Here is a 20281-nt window from a genome sequence, read left to right on the forward strand (position 1 = left end):
TCACTGGAGTATACATTTTTCGCTGGCTTTTGCAACGGACCCTGCTGCGAATGGGCGCTGTGTAATGCCACAGGCTTCAATCACTGATGAGAGACATGTTAAAATATCTTTGCATTTTCTTTTTTCTTGGCGTAAGCATCACTTCCTGTGTGGTATTTGGAATATTATGGAGAGAAATTAGATAGCCAGGAACTCCAATGTAGGCAAAAACTGTTAATCTTTCCTTAAACTCTATTTGGGAATAATTTAAAACTTACAGAAAAATACCCATGTATCCCTTATTCTTTAAACCTATTGTTAACATTTTATACCTTTTTATTTGCTCTCTTTATTCTCTCTTTTCTCTTCCTCTATTCATATATAATCACTTTTCCTGAACCATTTGATAGGAAGTTACATGCATGTACATCACGATCCTTTATGCTGAATGTTTCAGTATTTCCTAAGCATAGGGTCCGTCTCTTAAATAATCATAGTGTAGTTATTGACATTAGTAAATTTAACATTAACACGTTACTGTTACCGAGATTGCCGTTTGGGTTCTCGTTTTGTCAGTGACCTCATAATGTTCTTTAGAGAATTTTCCCTGCCCCATCCGCACAATATTAAACCCATTCTGGTCGGATGTCACATTCAATTGTCATGTATCTGTAACTGCTTTTAGTCTATAATAGTCCTATGACATTTTAAAAACCACACAGCCCTCCTACCCTCCCCTTCAATTTTCCTTCCTTCCCTCCCTTCCCACCTTCCTCCCTCCCTTCCTTCCAAATAATTGTGTTTTCCCATGAGTAGATTTAGGTTATGCGTGCTAAGTGATGTGTTCTCACTGTGTCGTTTCTGGAGGTGCTCAAAAGCCATCTTGCCTCAATAGTGATGTTAACTTTGGTTACCTGGTGAAGGTGTTCTCTGATTTCTACAGTATCCAACTGTGTTTTCTCTTTGCAACAAATAAGCAGCTTGGGGTGAGAAAACAGCCGTGCTTAAAAAATATGTATTTGACATTGATGGAAAAGAGGGGAAGAAAATGATACAAATTTCAAAGCAACTGTTAAACTATTTCATTGCATGCTTTCTCTTTCGTGTTTGCCAAAAGTTCCCTAAGAATATTTTAAATAGGGATGTCTTAATAAAAATTTAAAAGGAGCCTCAGACATAAGTTTTTTTCTCTCTTGATCTCCTCAACAAAACTAATTATTTTATCGACTTAATCATGTCTGGTAAGAAACAGAGTTTTGGGAAAACAGGTCTAAGATGTTCCTGGTGTCACAGATGGCCTGTAGCGATCCAATAGGTTATATAATTCTAGGTAGGTAGCTATTTGGCCACAACATAGGAGATTTCTTGGGTTTCCATAGAGACATCTAGTCTTAGAATGTTTCAAGCAGTGCTACTTTTAAATGAGCGTAGGTAAAAATAGCAAAAGCCAAGGCCCTTTAAAAAAATCATTAAAAAATTTTTCAAGTAGTGAGGTTCCCAGTTAAAATCCACTGTTGACGCCAAAGCTTGTTCTTCCCAGTCATTCTGCAACAGCTGGAGAAGAGGCACCAGGAACTGGTTTCCCTGCCTTTTGGCGAAGGAATGAGACTGTTGACTTCATCCGTGAAGACAGCTGCCAACTGTTTTCTTACCCTGTGACTGTTAATCACATGTGGTGAGGAAAGGAGTGATGGGTGACGTTATTTTTATGGGTGTAAATTCTGGTGGAAGTTTGACATCCTTAGGATCCTAAACTTTTTCAAGAAGAGCTAATAAAAACGGGCTCACGGAATTACTTCATACCTGATATTTAAGTGAATATCGGGCTGAAGACTTTGTGGTGTGGTTGGAGAAGCGTGAACTTGGGAGTCTAAGCAGGAGTTGGCAAAGGATGGCATGGGCCAAACCCAGCCTGCTGCCTATTTTTGGTACCACTCACAAGTCAAAAATGGGTTTACATTTTTAGGTCGGTGGGAAAAAAATCAAAAGAATGTAGTGACCTGTGAACATGAAATGAAATTCAAACTGCAGAGTCCACAAATTCGGTTTCTGTGGAAGTAGCCACGCCCACTTGTTTTCCACCATCCAGGCCTGTCTGCCCTACAGCGCAGAGCCCAGTGGCTGGGACAGAGACCTGCCTATGGCTCCCAAAGCCTAATACTTTGTGTCCGGCCCTCTAAGGGGAGGTTGGCTGCCCCCTGGCCCACAGAGTATAGAATGGTGAGGTGTCATCTCTGAGGTACTTGTTCAAGTTCTGTGACTTTGGAACTGAACAATGTGGCTCATTGTGCAGCTGTGGTGAATTGCTTTGGTACCATGATTTTTTAAAGTCAGTTGTAAATATGAAAGAGAGATCCAAGACACCCATTTATTCTGCCTTACAATATTTTGTTTTCTTATAAAAATAATTTATTATTTTATTTGGGTGTAGAATAAGTAATACATATTATTTAAAATCATCATGTTTAAAATGTCATGTATTTATAATTTTTAAGAGCAGTTGCTATTATGTCAAAAATCTACTGGACTCTTGTCAAAACCAGGACTTAAGCAGGTCCGGTGCTTTGGGGCTGGAACCATGCACACTGAAATTTTAAGAAAAGACAAAAAAGAAACATCTATTAGGTGTTTTGTTATTACTATTATTTTTTACCCTGCATTGAGTTCAGGACCAAGTATGTCTAATAAACAAATACTATGCCCAAATTCTCAATTGCATAGTGAAGAAGGACCGGAGGGAGACTTCCTGAAGGATGGACACCAGCTGTGTCCTGAAAGGCACGTGGGATTTGGAAACATAGGCAAGAAGGTGAGCATCACATGTGCAGTCATAGAGCATGGAGAATGACAGTGACGGCAAGACACAGATGACAAATGCTTGGGCCGAGTTATCGTAGCTGAGATCCCCAACTTCTTCCTGAGAAGGAGTAATTTTTCATTCCCTTTCTGATGTGTGATTTCATATGTTTCTGGAGTGTGCATGGTTTGGGGTGGGGCACTGCCAGGGACCAAGGTTGTGATACTCCTGTCACTGAGGTAAGCAGACTGGAATTTGAGCTGTGGGGGTGGAGAGTGTCAATATTAGAAGCCAGTATTTACTTAGAAATTACTAGGTGCCAGTCTCTATTCATATATTACCTCGTTAATCCTCATAACAGCCCTTTTAGTCAGTACTATTATTTCCATTTTATACCAAGGAAACTGAGGCACAGGGAAATTAAATACCTTGCCCAGGGTCGCTGAGTATTAAGTGATCATGTCAGAATGGGCTAGGTCATTGCAAGGTAAAATTCCTCATGATTTAGTGACTTAGAATAGAGGCTTAACTCTCTTATGCTTTACTTCTTGTCCGTGTCGGTCAGGCCAGGGCGTAGGCTAGGCTCACCCATCTGGGGCATCACCAGTCTGGGAGACAGGGAGAAGTGGCGGATAATGCTCCAGGCTTAGAGCACAGCATCACATGTTGCTTGTATGTAAATTGCTCGGGGAACTTATTAAATGCATGTTATGATTCAGGAGGCCCGGGATGGGCCTGAGATTCTGCCTTTTTAGCAAGCTTCTCACGGATTTCTCTACTGCTGGACCATGGACCACTCTGGAGTCGAGAAGACTTGCTGACTTTTGCCCAGAAACGGCATCACTTCTGCTCACCAAAGAATTACAGTAAATCGCCCTGGCTGGTGTAGCTCAGTGGATTGAGCTTGGGCCTGCGAACCACAGGATCACGGTTCGATTCCCAGTCAGGGCACATGCCTGGGTTGCAGGCCAGTTCCCAGCATGGGAACTCACAAGAGGCAACCATACATTGATGTTTCTCTCCTTCTCTCCTTCCCTTCCCCTCTAAAGATAAATAAATAAATTCTTTAAAAAAAAAAAAGGAATTACAGTAAATCACAGAACCACGCCCACTTTCAAGGTGGCAGGGAATGTAATCCACCATCTACTCTAGGGGGAGGAGGAAGATTGGAATATTTGGGAACAGCCCCAGTGAAGACAGCAACAAATGTGAAGCTGGGATTTGAATTCAGGCAGACTGTCCTGCTGCACAGTTAGAAGTGTTGGTCCCTTCCCCACGAGAGAGGGCAGCATCGTGGCACCTGCCCTACTTGGCTGGCAGCCCACTGGGGTCACCCTCGAGACCGACCAGTTGCAGTTCATCTGTGTGACATCGATGCAGTGTGGTGTCAAAGGCAGCCACTCTCAGTATAGCATTGCAACTCTGAAATGTTTCAACTCATTTTTTCTTCATAACTTGCTGACATCTATGAATTATTTCTTTTTGTTCAAAGCATACCTTCGAATAGATTCAAGTCTTTCCCTATGACGCTGCCTCTCTTCTAATATTCTGCCACACTTTCCTGTTTTGGAGAAGGGGTGAGGTTACAGCCAACACTCGGCGAGCTGGGCCCTATCCTGGGAACGCCCGTGGGCGTGTGCCCACACAGCACACATCACTCATCATGAGTGTTTGCTGCAGAGGGCTGCAGCTGCTGGTCTGGAAGAGCCCTGGGCGCGCAGTCGGCACAGCAAACTCGGTTTCCAGCTTTTTTGAGCCTGCGGCCTGTACCCTATCTGGGAACTTCTGATGTGGCCATAAATGACCGAGAATCGTGGGAGCAAGGGGTGGTTTCCAGGCCCCAGTTAGAGCCTTCAAAGAGAGAGCAGTGGACAGGGTTACTCAGAGCTCAGCACTGAGTATCAGCACGCCTCCTTTGACCGGCCCCCGGTGCCCACAGAAGGCCCTGCTGTCAGGCCCCTGGTTGGTGTGCAGATGAACTAACTACTCAGCAACACTCATCTAAGCAAGGCCCCTGTCCGCTGTCTGGAAAACCTGATCTGCAAATGGTACTTGGAGTGAAATAAAATTTTTCTCCCTCCCTTAAAAAAAATCCTCCCGAAAGGGAGCTAGAGGCACCTTCAGGTTTACAGGAGAATCGGGAGCTAAGAGTGCAGAAGCAACTCGTGGCACTAACTAAGCCAGATGGCAGTCTAGCCAAACACGAGGGAGAAAATGGGTCTCGTCAGCTTTTCGTTGGGCGAGTCAAGGTTGCTGTGTTGGAAATGCCTTCGCTCTGTGCACCTGCTCTGTCGTTAATCCTGGGCAGAGCTGGAGAAACTGAATGTCCTCCGGAGACACTTTCGTCCTGAAATGCTCGTAGTTCAACAAAAAAAATGTTAATAGTTAAGAGGGAATAATAAAGCAAAGTATTGCTATTTTCATTAATTACTTAGACAGAAACCTACAGTATGACTTATAAAAATTCATGGAAGTGAATCCCACTCTTTGATCATTCTAGTCCTAACCCTAGATGGAATTGCCAGCGATCCTTGGGAAGAAGACCCATCATGCCACCAGGTAATCCTCATTTCACATGAAGCCCTCTTGGCTTTTAATCTAGCCTGCACTGGCATTGACAGGAAGTCATTTCCTCCCATGGCATTTCTATACTGGAAGCCTAAGTAAGTTAAGGATGTCACCATCCTGATTCAAACCCTCAGCAATTTCAGGAAAGATTAAATTACCTCTTGACCTGAGAGGAAACCCATTTTTGTAGCCAGTCGCTACCCTGGCAGGGTGCCAACGGGTGCCCTGCCTCCACCTTCCTTTGCGGACTTCCTCCTCAGGTAAGCTCCACCCTCAGCTCAGTGCTCTCTCATTCTAAGCACATTGCATCCACGTCATTAACCTCAAGCATTATCTTACTCTCCCCTTCAAAGTCCTGCAATCGCCATGAAATGTTTTCCAACTACTCTAGCCCACAGTGATCGTTTTCTTTAAACGCTTACTTAGTGTCACACAGTTGAACACTCAATCAGCCCCTAATTATAGTAATTAGACGGTAAGCTCCTCCAAAGCCAGGACTGAGCCCCATGCTAGGCCCAGGGGTGGTTTCGGTAAATGCCTGCTGAGTGATGGATCTGAGCTCTGGCTGGTTTCCAGTCAACAGGACAAAACGGGCGAATTAGCACCAGCCCGAGAAGGCTGCCCCAGCTGACTGAGCAGGGCCTCCATCTACGTGCATGCTCGGGAAGGTCACCACGGCCAGAAGGCTCTAGGTAGCCAGGGTTGGGCGACTCAGACTCCCAAGGTCATCCTCCGGCTCATCTCTTCTCACTTGGAAGCCTGCATTTTGAACGCAGGTGTGCCATTTCCCATTGCAGAAGTCAGGAGGAACACGCAGGAGCGAGGCAGAGAGGGAAAGATTTCCTATCTGCTTTGCTGGATCCTGTAACTTTCCAGTGGAGGCATAACAAATAGAAGGGAAGACACGTCGCATAGCGAAGAGCAAATATTGTGCTGTGTGGAGATGGATTTATATAACTTTCTTGCTAGACTAGTCCAGAGGCTGGATTCATGTTTTAATCATATTCTCTTGAGAGGAAAAGGCAGCTGGTGAAATTGTTGGGGGTGACATGCCAATCTACATAGAAACCGAGTGTGGTTTGGAGACCACCATGGAAATAATAACTTCAGTCATTAAGTGGAGAAAGAAAGAAGGAAAGAAACCAGATAAGTTTTCCAGGATCAAGAAGTTATTTTTATTATAAACTAACCTTAGGGAGGCCATCGGCTTTATTATTATTTTAACATTTAAATTCAGATACTGACGGTTTTATCTTTTTCACTGTTGATTACCCTTGGCAAGAGTGGAGCTGGTCACGAGGGCAACAGAACATCCTTCACGTTTTTATTTTTAAGTTGCATTTTAATTATGTGTATAAACTCAGTTGTGCAGGCAGAACATGGTCAGGAGCATGCAGTGACACAGTTCAGGTCTTGAGGTACGATTTCTCTCTCCCTTGAACTTGGCTTTCCAAGGCCTGAATTTTTACAGTTGGTAAAACTTGACTGGCATCATGAAAGTGGAAGGAAGAAGGCTCGCTCGCTCTCTTCCCCCACCCGCCCCTGTCTTGTTTTTTTGCACACCTGGATAACACCAAACCTTGACAATGGTTTATAGCTGGCACTAGCAATAAGGGTCTAGAATATAATGTGTTGAGCTCTGGGAAATGCTTTCTTTTGCTTGGACAGAAATCGGTATTTAGATTATTACTGGGAATTTGTGCTTCTGGACTTTGTGGGATTAAGGCTAATGCTATATTATGCTCGTTGTTTTGCTGACCCTTAGGTCCTTGAGAAAAGAGGGGAAAAGAGTGTCAGGGTTGAAATAATCAAAATTTGAAGGTGCTCAGGCTCGACTCCATTTGTACTGGCAGGTGGCCCAGGGTGCAGCTGGTGACAAAGGACCCCTATTTCCACCCAAAGTTCCAAAATACCATCTCTTCTGCCTGTAACTGGGTCAGTAAAAGGAAATTTTATGGGCAGACGTTTGGACTGAAATTTCTCTGTGGGAACAGCAGATTGAATTGATAATGGGAGAAAGTTTGTATTGTTAACTTTTATAAGGTGGTAGTAATTTCAGGAACTTTATGGTGCTGGCAAATTATTTGGGCCATATTTGTACCTGATGCTCAAAGTTCGCTCTGCTTTGTTGGGCAGGACAGCCAAGCTGGATCCAGGAGAGAGAGAATTGGAGCAGACTGTGGCACCCGGCACCCGGCTAATGTAAGTAACATTCTGACCTGTTGCCACAGCTTGTGGGGACCACAACAGAGAACCATTTATAAAGGCCCTGAGGGGATGGAATAGCCACCGCTTTGAGACCAGGAAGAAGCGGATGGAACAAAGAGAGGGTCAGAGAGCACACAAAGGAAGTGGCTCCATGAAGGAGAGCATGAGACTTTTTTTTTTTTTACTTCTTTCCTGATCTTTCCTGAGCAGGACAGCAACCCTTAGGGTAGACTATGACCTCAATGGCTAATTTCACTGGATCAATAAGAGCAATAGCCCAAAGGGAAGAATGTTGATGTTTAAGGTGGGGAGAGTCACTCCTCTATCAGTGCTGCTGGTTGCTTAGGCGAAGGACATTTGGTATGTCTCTGCTGATGGACAGAACTACAGTGCAAAGTTGGAAGTCAGTCTGAACCCTCTTGGTCATCAGATGTCATGGGAGCAGCTGAGAAACGTCACTCTTGGCCTGTGTCCAAACCCTGTTTCTTCTTTTTGATGGGTGTGTCTTTTTCTTACATTGCAGTGTAAAATCTGAGATTTGGTTTGTTTTCTTTTTCATGATCTCAAATCCTTTTATTTTTATTTTTTATTTTTACAAAATAATTTTATTCAATTTATTTGGAGGTTATTGGTTAACAAGGTCATGTTGGTTTCAAGTGTGCATTTCACTGATACTAGACCTGCACATTGCACTGTGTGTCCACCACCTAAGGTCAAACCATCTTCCCTCACCATATATTAGGCCGCCTCCAACCTCCACTCCCCAGCTCCCTTCCCTCTGACAGTTTGTCTGTCTGTATCCCCATTGCTGTCCGTATCCATGTGTTTCAGTTTTATATCCCCCAAATGAGTGAAATCATACTGTTCTTAGCTTTTTCTGACTGACTTAAGTGAGATCCAGTTTTTAATCTGTACTTAGGGCAGACATAAGCAGTTCAATACTAACGGGCTGTTTTGAATCAAGGCACATTATACTTACCATGCATAGACCGTGGTGTTTTCTACAATCCAGTGTAGTTAGAAATTTAGCTCACAGAACACAGACTCATTCATTATAGTAACTACTACTAGCTAATATTTATTGACTGTTTATTGTGCACCAGGCATAGCTCTAAAGGCTGTACAGACATTATATAACCCTTGTAATGACCTTAGAGGGTTACAGTCTTTTTCCCCACTTAAGTGAGTTCAGAGTTCATCTTTAGCTTGTTAGAGATCACAGGGCTTGTAAGGGGCAGAATTAGAATTGAATTCTAGAGTTAGCATTCTTCAGCCATTATACTATTTCAAGAAGATTACCCAAATAGGAAAAGAATACAAAAGATGGTGACTGTTCCCTGCCGCGCCCTCTACTGGGACAAAACCCTAAAACTGGGGTGTATCCGTGAAGCTAGCCTTTGGTTTCATTTCCTCTCAGTATTTCATGAATCTGAATGTCTTTTTTTTTTTACTCTGTGTGTGGGTTTTTTGTTTATTTGTTTGTTTTTAAATTTTAACAAAGTAAATCTTCTGGAAAGAAAATAAGTGTTATGAGAACAGACCTCAAGATACTTATAGACTTAAAAAATAAAAGTGGACCATCATCTTGGTTCTTGACAAAAACTGGAAAGAATAAAATTGCCTAATATTGTAAAAAAACTTTCAGCGAGACAGGCCTGGTTCAGGATCCACAGATGAATTGAATTGTCAGTACCTTGGCATAGTCTGTAATTGGTTCTGTGAAAGGCCAGCACATGTTATGGTTGTGGTTGTTATTGTTAGCATTAGGCACTGACACATACTAGATATATCGGTCATCTATTGCCACGGCAACGATGCCTAACAAAAGCCCCCAAGCCCCCAGTGCCATATAAAAATAACTATGGCTTGCACATCTTGGGTGTTTGGCTCAGCAGATCTGTCAATTGTGGCCAGACTGGCTCACAATGCACTGGGTTTGGCTCACTGGAGACTAAACTAGCCTGGCCTTGGTTAAGATGGATGGGGAGATTCAGCTCCTCCATTTTTCTCTCATCCTCCAATAGACTGGGCTGGGCATATTTTGTTGGCAATTGCAGGGCTTCAAATTCTGACCGTAAGCACTGTACAAGCTTAATGGTGTAAGCCCGTTCCAACCTTCTGCTTGCAACATGTGTGTTAATATTCCTTGGTCAAAGCCAGCCACATAGCCAGGTCTATGGATGTGGAATTATGCAGCCATTCCTTGGAAGAGCCCTGGAAAGCAGCAGTAAAAGGTATGGATACGGGGAATGGTGCACAACTGGACCCATTTTTATATTTATTACATATTCTCATTCTACAGAGGGAGAGACTGGAACTCAGTAAGTGGCTTGCCTAGGATCACATAGCTATCAAGTGACAGAGCTGGAATTTGGACCTGCGTTTGTCTTTTCTCAAAGCTGGAGTTCTTAATGATGTGCTATAAACGCAAGATTTAGAAACTAGCTCTGCCTCCAACTGCTTTCCAGATCTGAGCCATCTTCTCACTCCCTTTTTATACATCTTCACCAAGGAGGACAGAACGCAGCTGTTGATATTGTGCAATGAAAATGCTCTGAGGAGTAATTAATGTTAGCAAATTCTCTGTAAAAGTGCTAGGTATTATGATCAAAGAGATATACAGACTTTTAAATCACCGCTTGACCTCATTTTACGTTCTGTAGTTTTTCCAATCTCTCTCACCCGCCATGGTTTAGACATTCACTGAACACGAAATCTTTTCATATTCTCACTTCTTTCCACTCCAATTACCCTAGCAGTGCCCCCTGATCTTTCATTAGCAGTAACTATAAATGGAAAGAATACCCTATACAAATTGCTTTTTTTAAAAAAAAATGACAGTAACATCTTTAAGACTGTCCACAAAGTTGCACATTTGGACAACTGACCAATGTGAGCTCTAAGCTCATAAAATACAGTCTTTATATCAAGTGATTCAGCAGATGTGTCCTAGTCTGGTTTTGCACCGTTACCAGCTCCCGCTGTTGTTATTCATTTTATTGAGTCAATTTCATGGCTCATGTTTTGAAGAAAGTTGGAAAGTTTTATATACTTTGGTTGACCCTAGAAGCAAAACAGCAGGACACATTCAGATATACTGCTTGCTGAAAATGCACCCCTAGAGAAGAAAGTTTATGGCGTAGCCTTTGACTCTTGGCCCTCTGGTCCTGTTCTGGACCTTTCACAGTATGACAAAGACAACTTCTGCTTTTCAGGAAAAGCACTGAGGACCACTGAGGACTCACCAGCATCTATGTGAATGTTCTATGGGTCCATAATAATGTTGGAAAGCACCTTAAAAGTATGGGATTAAGGAGACTATGAAGAAGAAAGAGGAGAGGTGATACTGTGAAGATGTAGGGACCTAGACTCTGAAAGAACAAGGAAGACCAAGGCTGGTCAGTTTCAATCAATACACACATGACTGGGGGAGACTGGGAAATTAAGCATTTTGGGGACTTAACTATATGCTGTACTTCCTCATCTTAGCACATAGCACATGCATGGTGCTCCCCTATTCTCCCGCAAGACCATAAACTCCGGGAAGGTAGGGACTATATATATCTTGAGTGATGTTATCATCACAGGATAGTCCAAGGCATTGCACTTAGCATGTGCTGTGCACATATTTGTTAATCAAATGTCCCTGAACCAGCTAGTACTTCTCTTTTCCTCTAGGAAAAACTCAGAAGCTGCCTTTATTTTGTGCAAGAAAAGAATAACTTATGAGTTGGATGTAATGTGGGAATTAAATAAGATACAGTGCTGGCATTTAATTGTGTCCTGAAGGAGACATGTCTCGTTGTGGTGGAGAGGGGAGGAAGGGACACACTGTAAGTTGGGGGACCTGTCTTGTCGTAGATCTGGTTTTGATCTTGGTCACAGGACCCACCAGTGGCTTACCCTGTGTACACTAGGTACACTAGGACTAACAGATGATGTGTTATATTTGAAAATACTCCATAAATAAAAATAGCAAATTAACACTAGGTGCTAGTATTGTATAAGACACAGTTGAAGTGAGAAGACGAACTCCAGATACAGGAGCCGGGGCAAGTGCCATGTTTTCTGCCTTTCTCGTCTGGTGCACAACCCCAGCGCCTACCATAGTGCATGACTGTAGTTGGCACTTGGATGTGTTTCTGGAATTGTCAAAGGATCCTAAACTGCAATGTAGAATCACAGAGATGCTTTTAGATGGTTGCTTTTGTTCATGGATGAAGATTTTCATGTGATTATTATCATGCAGATGCATTGTTAAAAGTTTGGATAAGATATATAGAGTCTTAAGGCAGTTTCTTTCCTCAAGAAACTTCCTATTGTTGGTGCACAAGACTTAATTAGCTCTTTTGTCTTTGTATTAAAAGTAATAAAAGGCAATAAGAGAGTCCTACTTAAGTTTATTTGCATATAGGTAGAAACATTTATTTTGGACAACTTAAGGGGAAATTTTAAAAGGGTGGATTCCAGAAAAAAAGGAAATGTGGAAGGGCCACATCCAGGAAGTCCAGACCCTTTATCTCCCAAGGTCAAGGAGGTGGAACTGAGTCACAGGCTCAGCAGAGCCCTAAGGCCAGGATGGTGTATCGCCACCCATTTTCTCCTTCTGTCACTCTATTCAACAATTGTATTCAAGGGAGAGAGTCCAGTTGGCATGACAAGGTACGTCCTCCTTCGCTGGCCAAGAAAGAGCAGTTGGCAAGGTTGCATGGGGTTGGTACTGTCGTAGTCCCTGAAGCAGTGTGGATGCACCTCGGAGATGCAGTGGGTCCCATTGGCAGTTTTGCAAGATTTCAGAGAAGGGAGGTTCTTGTGAGACTTCACAGATGAAAAGGAGCTCAAGCTGGACCTTTCAGGATGGGTAGGACTGAGATAATGAAGTAGAGGGAAGATTTCAGGTAGGCCCTCAGGAGGAGCAAAGGGTTAGAGTTAGAACTGAGACCAGTGTGTTCGCCAAAGTCAGATGTACCAGAGACAGAGATGTTAGTAAAAGGTCCTTGGATCTGCTTCAGTAGAGAAGTCAGGATAGATGCCAGGTTTAAAGGATAAGCCAACGGTTCAGGCTGGGAAACTGTTGGTGGAGCACTAACTAAATAACAAACATTCAGGGGAAGCACAAGGAAGCCTATGTATTTCTGAAAGACAAAGAGACAAATAAATGACCATTGGAAGAATAAGACTGAGAACCCAAGTAAAGGGCCGAGTCTTGAAGAAGGAGTGAGTTTGTTCAGCTGCCGGAGAAGTAATGGGGCTAATGAGGGTGGTGATATCAGCACAGTTATTAGAGGACACATTCTAAATATACCAGATCTTAGCAACACAAAGTAAAAGCTACTGCTGAGTGAACGGCAGCAGTGTTGAAAGAGGACTCAAAGATAAAGATGCTTTGGAAAACCCAATGTGGTCAGAGTGCTCAGGAATCAACCAGGGGTCAGCGAAAGATTACAAAACAACATCTCTGCCCTGGTTAAAATTAGCATGAATTGGAGTTGTGTGTCCAAACAACTGGATGGAAACTCTTCTGGGGGGGAATATTTAAAAGGTAGGGTTTCTCAAACTTTGGAGCTGATTTTAAAGATAAGAAGAATTTATAAAGGAATTTAATGTTTGTTCCTAGACTTAAAGGATTATTGGAACTATTTGGAAGGCAGCAGAATGGCATATTTTGTTTGGGATGGTTTGCATCCCTCATCCAGATATGGAGCAGTTGCCACAGAAGTCTCTTGATCTTATATCCTTTTCATAAAATAAATGTATTACTAGAAACATCAGACACTTCAGTGTTTGACTTAGCACTGAAATAACACCGAATAGAGTATCTTTAGCCATTTCAACCTTCTTCTGTGCTCGCCCATTATTTATGCTGGAGTTATCTCAAAAATGGTTTGAAGGAGAAAGCACGAATCTACAAGCAATGCCTAACCTCAAATATTGGTCTATGTCATCACATTTAAGTAGTTCAGGATCTGTTTAGAACAGACAAACCAGGGTTTGGCTTCTCTTGATGTCTTTGAAAGAGTCAACGTTTACAGCTTATTAGTGAAGCAGATTCTGTCTATGCCTAAGTCACCCACTGGTGGCCCTTTCTGTCGGCTCGAGGCAACGCACAAATAATGACTGTATGTCATACATCTGCTTCTGCAAAATTAAAAGGAAACCAAGTGCTCTTTGCTCCATAAAAGGTCTATTAATCGTGTTTTGAGAAAAAGCAATCACTCATTATTTGTTTGTTTTTTAAGTTTAAAATTCCATGTGTTGGCTTTACGTACCAAGAAATGCATCAGAAGTTTAGAAACACAGTCTGTGGTGTATCTACCTGGCCTTAAAGGGGCCATGTAGGGCACAGTGTGTAACTGCTCACAAGGAATAGCCTAGTCATTCATATGGCTAATTGTGACAACCGTAATACCAACCGCTAATTCTTTGCAAATATTGTCTATTGAATAAGATGATCATAATATAGATAGTAATAGAGATAATTATAATCATACGAAGTAGGTATAGGACTCGTTTTATATATGAGTAAACTGAAGCTTAGGAAGATTAAGTAGCCAGTCTGGCATCACACGACCAGTGAGTGACAAGGCCGGAGTTGAGCCTACAACCAGGTGGCACCAAAGCCCAAGCTTGTAGCACGCAGGATCCCTCACTAACTTAGTAGATTCTCCTGTCTGAGACATTAGGCTACATTCTTCTCAAGAAGCCTTGTATCTTACTTGTCTGGCTTTGCTATTCTTAAATTAAAACTGTTTTCAATTTTCATTTTAAGTCAATTATACACTTAAAAATCTTGTTCAAAGAGTAGGAACAATTCCTGTGTACCCAGACTCCTCACATGTTAATCTTACATAACTACAGTGCAATGATCAAAATTGGGAAATGAACCTAGATGCATTTCTATGATATAGTCTGGAGACCTTTTTCAATTTTCACTAGTTTTCCCACCAATGTCCAGGGTCCAAACCAGGATGACATGTTGCATTTTATTGTCATGTCTCTTAGGTACCTTTCAGGGCCGGCTCTACACCCTCGTGACGCTGAGGGTGAGTGCCTCTTTAAAGTGCCTCTTCAAAATGCTGCCTCATTCCAGTCCTTTCCATGGAGAAGAGTTCCTTGGCTTTTTTTGACTTTCATGACAATAATGCCTCAAAAAGGTACTGGCTCATGATGTTTCCAGAATTTTTACTCCATCTGGGCTTGTGAGATAATTTCTCATGAATAAATTTGGGCTGTTCCCTTTTGGTAAAAGTACTATGAAAGTTATCTGTGTCCCCAGCACATCATTCCAAGGGGCTCGTGACATTGACCTGCGCCCTCACTGGTGATACTAACTTCGATCATTTGGTCCAGGTAGTATCTGCTAGACTTCCTCTCTGTAAATCAACTATTTTTTAATTAATGAATATTTTGTAGGAGCTCTAGTTTGAGACTATGTAAGTATCCTGTTTCACATAATACTTTTGCACTAATCTTTATCATTTATTGACAATTCTTTTCTGAAACAATTATACTATAGTAATTGAAAAAGTAACATTCTTTTTCCATCTTTAATTCTACATTTATTAGTTTTACTGTAAGAAAGAGCTTTCTCTTCTTCCCCGTTTACTTATTTAATCAATTATTTATTTATATCAGTATGGACTCTCAGATTCTTATTATATTCTGTGGGTCATGGTCGATTTCTATCATTATTTATTTTGTTTGTTGAAATTGTCCCGTATTTGGCCAAAAGAAGCCTGTCGAGTTGGCTCCTGAGTCCTTTTGACACGTTGCCATCCTTTTGTTTTAAAGCACTTATTTTCTGGCACCACGAGATGCTGCAGACTCATCTTGTACTTTCTGGGTCTGGCCATGGCGTGAGCCATTTCTCCAGGGACACCTGGCTCCTTTTGCTGGACAGTGGTATCCAGAAACCAAGTTCTTGGCACCGAGGGCACTTACTGCTACTGGAGTGTCATTGCTCCTAATTTTCCACAGTGGAGAGAGCTAGCAATATGTGTGAGTATACACATATTTCTATTCATTACTTTTCATATAGTGAGGTTTATTTGTGTGTTTGTTTTCTCTGCTGATTATCAATCTATTGCTCCTTATCTCCAAATTTACCCATCTTTGCCTACTCTGTAGTGATGGAGCTGGAACCTGTAAGTGTTTCTCCTTGGTAGCAAGCACAGTGCCATGATGGGCACTGCAGGGACATTGTAGGAGAGAGGGCTTCTCTTCCCGGCTCTGGTACCCAGCTGTTTGATCTCCCGGTGCTTACGACACAGCTGCCAATGATGTGTGGGAAAATCGGTGCTGCACTGTCTTAGCTGCTTGTCCATCCCACACAGTCCATTCATGAGCTCGCAGCCCTGGCCCTGCCCAGTGACCACCTCACTGCCCCCTCCCAGCATGGACACCACACCCTCTGGGGCTCATGCTGCTCTGTGGGGGAGCAGCCTCCCAATGTCCCAACTTCTTTTGCATGCCTATCTGCTAGACTTGTCCACTTGGACCCCAGGGGAGTGCTTTCAGCTTGCTGGGCCTGGCTGGTAGTCCCTCCTGCCAGCGTCAGCCTTCCTGCACTGCAGAGGGGTATTTTCTGCTTGGCTGGTAGCTAGGGAACTGAGGCAACCTGCTAGTTTTTGGTGTTCATGGCTGTCTCCACCTACTACCTCCATTCAATGAGGCCCAAATGTCATTCCTGGGGACTCCCCTTCCAAGATTGGTCATTCCTCAGGCGTTCTTTCTTTCTGTTCCAGAGTATTCCTTAGAGTTCTCTTTAACCTTTATAGTTATTCCTACGTCACAGTTCATGTTAAGTTTCCTGGTTCAGATCACTGTGTAATATCTGCCTCCTGACTGGCCCCTGGCTGAAAAAACATATTTTATTTTGGATTCCTTTTCCCATCTTTGTTGATTTTATTTACAGTCTCTACATATTTTGTCAGAGTGAATCACTAGTGTGGTTTCCAAAAGCCAGGACTCTATAAAAAGGCTCATTCAGAAAAGTCACTCTCTTGTCCTGCCGTCCATCTCCTTATCCTGTTCCCATTTCCCCACCTTCCCAGCCCATTCCCACTCACTCCTTGTTTCCCACTTACTTGTCTCTACTTTGTTCTATCTCTGTTTTTAAACTACTGAGTATATCCATGTATAGCTTCCTATTTCCTTTTTCACAAAGGGTAACATTTTATTTATATTCATTTACACTTTACTTTTTCACTTAACAATATATCCGAGTAAGTTCACCGTAATGATTTATAGAAATCTTTATCATTCCTTCTTACAGTTGCATTGTCTGGATGCACTATAGTTTATTCAGCCATTTTTAAAGTGTGTGTATTGTCATAAATCATGATCTATTTTCTCAGAATAGATGATGGTCTATTCCAAGAAATGCATCCTGGGAGATTTCATTATTGGGCAAACATCGCTGAGTGCACTCATACAGACCTGGATGGTATAGCCACTGGCTCCCAGGCTCCAGGCTATACAGCATGCTACTGGACTGAATACTGTAGGCAACTGTGACACTGTGGTGCTTGTATCTAAACACATCCAAACAGTAACAGGTTCAGTAAAAGCACTGCTTGAAAGACATAAACAGTACATCTGTACAAGGCACTGACTGCAAGTGGATAAGGCGGGATGGAAAGCTGCTCTGGGCGGGTCAGTGAGTGGGTGCCGAGCCATCGTGAGGACCTGACGGTCGTGTGTACTGCTGTAGACTCTGTGACCTCTGCGCACTTAAGCTACACTAAGTTTATAAAAACTTTCTTTCTTCAATAATAATAGCTTACTGTCACTTTGTTATTTTATGAACTTTTTAATTTTAAAAGCCTTTCAACTCTTTCGTAATGACACTTAAAATAGAAACACAAAATTGTGCGTCTGTCCAAAAACATTTTCCTTCTCTATAGCCTTATTCTCTAAGCTTTGCTTCCTATTTTTAAACTTTCCTGGGCAGAGCTAGGACGTGCACACAATAGCCTAGGCCTACCCAGGGTCTAGATTGTCACTCTCACGGTCTTCTTCCTCCTCATCTGCAGGGACATGGGACTGTCACCTCTATGCTGACAATGAGTTCTCCTGAAGAACCTTCCTGAGGCCCTACTTGAAGAGGTGTCATCAGAAATATGATCACAGTGGTTTTCTTGGGTTGTTTCTCTTTTTTTCACCCTAGATTTGCTTGTTACCAGGTAATGCCCATGAACGTGCCTCTCTATTAATGAAAACCTTTCGGTGTCAGGGGTCTATGTTTTCAAACCTTAAAAAATGTTTTTAAAATTTACTTTTTAGAGAGAGGAGAAGGAGGGGGAAAGGGAGGGAGAGAAACATTGATGTGAGAGAGAATCATGGATTGGTTGTGCCCCGATGGGGGACCAAACCCACAGCCCAGGCGTGGGCCCCGATGGGGACTTGAATCAGTGGGCCTTTCGTTTCATGGAAGGTGCCCAGCCAATTGAGCCACACCAGTGAAGCCCATTTCCAGACTTTTTAAGGAGCTTGTGTCAGTCTTCAAAAATTTTCTGTTAAGCCCTTCACTGTGAATTTTCTGGGAGGCTCTTTTTTTCAGTTCTCTGATTTTCTTTTCTCCTGCTCCATCCCAGGTAAGTGTTCCTGTTCCAGTTCCAACAACTTCTCATTCGCCAGTCCTCGGGAACCGCTTCTAGTTGCTCTTCCGCGCCATCCTTATCTGCACCCGGATTAAAGTTGTTTGCCACCCGAACCACGGCGTTGCAGATTTTGCAACCTCTTCATTCTTGGAAAATCCTCTGAAGTCTGGATGCACCTCCTGAGTGTATCAGGTGCCATTCGTAGACTTCTTGGTGACACCACCACACAAGGCTTTGGGTGTGGTCGTAGACATCGTAATCCTTTCAGAATCGCATCCACGTTTTCTCAGTTGCCATAACAGCCTGGGCAAAGGTCCTCCTCAGGTAGTAGGACTTAAAAGCTGCTATAATCCTCGAGCCCTTGGTTAAATCAAAGAGACGGTATTTGGAAGGAGAAGCACCACTCTGGGTTTGGGATGAAGACGGCCAATAAAAGAAGGATATTCAGAAGCATTATCGACAATAAGCAAAATCTTGAAAGGTAGGCTATTTTCCAAATAGTCCTCCTCCATTTCTGGGGCATAGCAATTCAGGAAGGCAGCTTGGAAGCGTAGCTGGGTCATCCATGACTTTTTATCGCTCTTGCAGGACCCGGAAGTGTGTGCTGATTGATATGCGTGAGGGCCCTGGCATTCTCAGGGTGCTAGGTCACAAGGGGTCTCAATCTGTAGCCTGCAAGACCCTGCCCCTTTTTTAAAAAAATATTTTTATTTGTTTTTATTTTTAGAGAGAGGGGAAGGGAAGGAGAAAGTGGGAGAGAAACATCAATGTGTGATTGCCTCTCATGTATCCCCTACTGGAGACCTGGCCTGCAACCCAGGCATGTGCCCTGACCGGGGATTGAACTGGCGACCCTTTGCTTCACAGGCCTGTGCTCAATCCACTGAGCTACACCAGCCAGGGCAAGACCCTGTTCCTAAAAGCACTGAAACCTGGCATTGCTTGGGCTCCTTAAGGATGAAAGCCCTTTTAGGCATCGGTTTCTAGAACAGAGAGGTTTCACCCATATTGAATATTTGCTCTGGCAAGATATTTTCTTCCACATCAGCTTATCAAGAGTTTCCAGAAATTCCTTAGCTGACTTCACATCAGCACTCACAGACTCACCACTCACTCTCAGTTATGCAATGAATAACAATTCTTGAATTGTTTAAATCCCTCGGAGCTAGCGGTAAATACAACATTGTAGTTGGGCCCAGCCTCTTCTTTCAACATTGCAAACAAGCTGCTTTGGTGGTGACCCTCACGGCGCTGAGAGAAATACACTTCTGTGTCTGGTCTTCAATCTAGATCATTAGAAATTTCTCCATGTCTGATACAGGCCCTATCTAATTTTTGTTAGTTTTGTTGCTTTTGATGAAGGCGGTCTTTTAACAGCTTCCACCACTTTCTTTGTGTTCTTCAAGATCATACCTATGGTGGAACGGGACACGCCTGATGGGTGAGGAGTCAGCATCCCTGATCTCCTACCTTCGTGGTCCTTAATCCCTTTAAATTTTATTCCTGGGTCAGTCACTGGATGTGGCCTCTTATTGGCAACATTAACAATGGGTTTTGTAGGTTTAGGGGCCATGATGACCAAATCGCCACAAAATTAAATCAAGTACAAGAGAAAGTGATGCCATCAAGAGATAAGGGAAACAGAAGATACAGGATGCTGCTGCCCACATAACATGGCATTCTGTTGTCCAGCAAACTTTCCTGTTTTATATCCTCACTCGTGGCTATATTTATCGATTTTAGAGAGAGAGGAAGGGAAGTGGGGGAGAGAGGTCAGCCCGAGAGAGAGAGAGAGAGGGGAGGCAGAAACATTGATCGGTTGCCCCAACCAGGAATCAAACCCACAAACTTTTGGCGTGTGGATGACTCTCTAACCAACTGAGCCACCCGGCCAGGGTGCACTTAACTATCTTTCTGTAAGTAGAAATAATAGGCTCTAAAATAATAGTAAAGAGTATAGTATAGTAAATACACTGAATGTGTAACTTAGTCATTTATTGTCATTACCAAGTGCTGCGTACTGCACATACCTGCATGTGTGCTATTTTTCATGTCTGTCCATGCTGCTTCATTTAAACCAGCATCACCCCAAACACATGAGCAGTGCGTTGCATTTTGACCTAACAAT

This window comes from Sturnira hondurensis, unplaced genomic scaffold, assembly GCF_014824575.4.
Source record: "Sturnira hondurensis isolate 20B ecotype Veracruz unplaced genomic scaffold, ASM1482457v3 Scaffold0022201, whole genome shotgun sequence".
In the NCBI taxonomy this organism is placed as follows: domain Eukaryota; kingdom Metazoa; phylum Chordata; class Mammalia; order Chiroptera; family Phyllostomidae; genus Sturnira; species Sturnira hondurensis.